This window comes from Chinchilla lanigera, unplaced genomic scaffold (genome assembly GCF_000276665.1).
Source record: "Chinchilla lanigera isolate Chin_1 unplaced genomic scaffold, ChiLan1.0 scaffold00008, whole genome shotgun sequence".
Lineage (NCBI taxonomy): Eukaryota > Metazoa > Chordata > Mammalia > Rodentia > Chinchillidae > Chinchilla > Chinchilla lanigera.
Genome location: NW_004955409.1, coordinates 26374782 through 26378087, shown reverse-complemented (window position 1 = coordinate 26378087; position 3306 = coordinate 26374782).

The window sequence follows — 3306 nt, the reverse complement described above, 5'->3', positions numbered from 1 at the left end:
CCCCCCCCCCCGCACAGAAATATCCAGGGGGAATAAAAAACTATTTCCTGTTAAGGGAAATAAACCTTAGTATTTAATGTTTAACTGAGGGGGGAAAGGGAACTGTTATAAGAAATGTGTCCTCTGAGTTTGAGAGCCCAGGAAGCACGTTCCCCTCTGCCGCCACGCCGCCGAGCCCCTGGAGCTGGGCTCCAGCTCCTTAGCAGGCGGGGCGTGGGAAAGGAAGCACGCTGCAGCTCTGCAGCCTCGCTGGCGGGGCGTGGCGCATGGTCATTAGCAGGGCGCGGAGACTGCTGCTCCCTGCGGCCACGTCCCGAGTTGGCACAGCTACATGGTATCGGAGTGGTTTTCTGAGACGTAAGCATAGAAAATGGAAGTCTGAGGGGGACTAGGTGCGGATCCTCAGTCCTCCATGAGAAAGGTGACCGTAACTTTAGAGTGAGTAAGGCTCCAGGGTGTAGGCGGAGGGGCCTAAGTAACTCATACTTACCTGGCAGGGGAGATACCATGATCACGAAGGTGGTTTCCCCAGGGCGAGGCTTATCCATTGCACTCCGGATGTGCTGACCCCTGCGATTTCCCCAAATGTGGGAAACTCGACTGCATAATTTGTGGTAGTGGGGGACTGCGTTTGCGCTCTCCCCTGGTAATTTTGTGTTTTAAAATTAGAAGTTGGAAATGCTTTTTCAAAACTGCACAAGTGTAGCAGTGTATATTCTCTTATAGCATTAAGTAATATATGAGTATAAAATTTGGTATCGTTTTTTTATTTTTTTCCAGTACAGGGAGTCAAACTTTGGACCTTGTACTTGCTAAGCAGTTGCTGTGCCAATGAGGAAGCTGCTTTTAAGATTATTGTGCTCCTTATGTTTTGTGTTCCTACACCACAGAGAGAAGGTTGCGGTTTGTCCACTGTAGTTTACAGAATACTAAGATTTGAGGTGCATCTGCCACACCCAGAACTTGTTAATGTAGTTGAGCGTGGTGTCCAACTTGCCACAGATTGGCTTCCCTAGCATGTTCTTCAAGATGAACCCTTGATGTCCCAGGCTGGCTTTAGAGTATTAGGCTTACAGGTGTACACCACCCTGCCAGGCTTCAAGGGCTTTCTTTTGTCTCTGAAGATGTGTTTCAACAATGGTGTTAGAAAGAGGACCCCTAGGGCTGGGGATTTAGCTCAGTGGCACAGCGCCGGCCTGGCAAGCGTGAGGTTGTGGGTTCGATTCCCGGTACTGGGAAAAAAAAAAGAAGAAAAATAAAGAGGACCCTAATAACAATTTAAGAACCTGAGTTCATGCATATTTTGGTACTGAAGAAAGTGGTTCCTCCAGCTACTGTTCCAAATACCTCTCTCATCTAACGCCAGAAGACTTTTTTTTTCTTTCTTTTTTTTTTTTTTTGGTCTTTTTAAGACACGGTCTTGCTATGTGGTTCTGGCTGGCCTTGAGCTGACTTTGTAGCCCAGGCTGATCTCGAACTCATGATCCTCTTGCTTCAGCCTCCCGAGTACTGGGATTACAGGCATGCACCACCACGCCTGCACACTTCTAGCTGGGTCCTTAAAATCAACAAATGCCAGACCATCCTTATCACCAAAATGCTGAGAAAAATAAAATCTCAAAAGAGCATAACAAACCAACCCAGGCATGGAAACCTGCTGACCTGTAAGGCCAGCACTCTGGGAGGCTGAGGCACAAAGACTGCAAGTGAGAGGCCAGTCTGGGCTATTTAGCAATTTATCAATGCCCTATTTCAAAAAATAGAGGGGCTGCAGACATAACTTGAACCTGTCCGGGCAAGGACCACAGGTTCAAGCCAGACTGTGATGGGCATCACAGGCGAGCCAGGCTGGGAGGTTCACACTGTATGTGTTTTCTCACAGTTCTGGAAACGAAGCAGAAGCTCAACATGTCAGCACTTCTGGTTTCTCCTGAGCATTCTCCTCTTGGCTTGCAGGTGGCCATTTTCATCCTGTGTCCTTGAAGTCCTCTTTTCCATGTGTCACATCCCTGGGGCTGGGGCTGGGGCTGGGCTGTCTGGGGAGGGGAGAGGAGGGAAGAGGAGGGGAGAGGAGGGGAGAGGAGTCTCAGGTTGCTCATGCAGCCCAGGCTGGCTTCAAACTCGGGATTCTCTTGCTTCAGCCTCACTGTAGAGTAGCTGGGATGCCAGACATGCGCCTTGGTTGTCTCTCAGGAAGACAGTGATTGGGAGCCAGGTGTAGTGGACTCTGCCTGCGGTCCCCCATCTGGTCCTCAGGAAGCCAAGGCAGGAGGATTTCCTGAGACTAAGAGTTTGGAGTTTGAGGCCACTTTGGGCACTACTTTAAAAACACAGCAGTCAATGGACTGTGACATTGACTTCTTTTAACACTAACTAGCATCTGAAAGGCCCTATCTCTAAATATAGACCCCAAAAGAAGCCATAAAATACCTTGCTCATCTAAATATAGATACAGGACTGGGACTTCACCATCCCCTTCGACAGCGTCCCCCAGAGCTGGGTGGTCAGGCGGGCAGGCCGGGCCGCCAGGGACCACAAGCCACTGCTGCAGGAGCGGCCTCTCCTGCAACCTGAAGGCCGGCAGGGCCACTTCCCGCGGCGCGCCCGCAGCCCTACTCTGCGTCCTCACAGAGATTCCCACCCCGTGCCCCAGGGTGTACAGCACCCACAACGGGAGCGTCACTCCATACCCCACCAACTCCATCGTCCTCATCGGAGGCTGCCCGGTGTGCAGAGCCGGCGTTCTGGAGGACTGCTTCACCTTCCTGGGCATCTTCCTGGCCATCATCTTGCTTCCCTTCGGGTTCATCTGCTGCTTCACCCTGTGGGAAGCGGAGATGTCCCAATTGTGGCGCGACCTTCACCTAAGAGAACACACCACACTGGGCTTCCCGGGGGCCAGCTATCTTTCCTGATGTAGAGTGGTTTTGCTTGACTACACCTCAAAATTGTTTTGTACAGCGAGGTGGGATAGCTGTGGCATGTGCCAGCTTAAGTCTCGAGGAGGGTGGGAGGCAACAAGACTGCTTCTCCAGGTAACTGACAGCTCAGGAAAGCTTTTTTTTCAGTCTACAATTTGAGAAAGGTGAGAAATACTGTTTTAAATAAGTGAGATTCATACCACTGAAAAAATAAACTGTCAAGCCTTCAGTATGAATTGGTGGGGACACCAATTTGTAAGAAATTTTGCATTTTTGTATACAAAGGCAAACAACTTATTACACACATGTTCTCAAGAATTTCTCCTCAGGAAAGAGAAAGATTTGCTGAGCATGGTGGCACAGGCCTGTAATCTCAGAGCTCTGG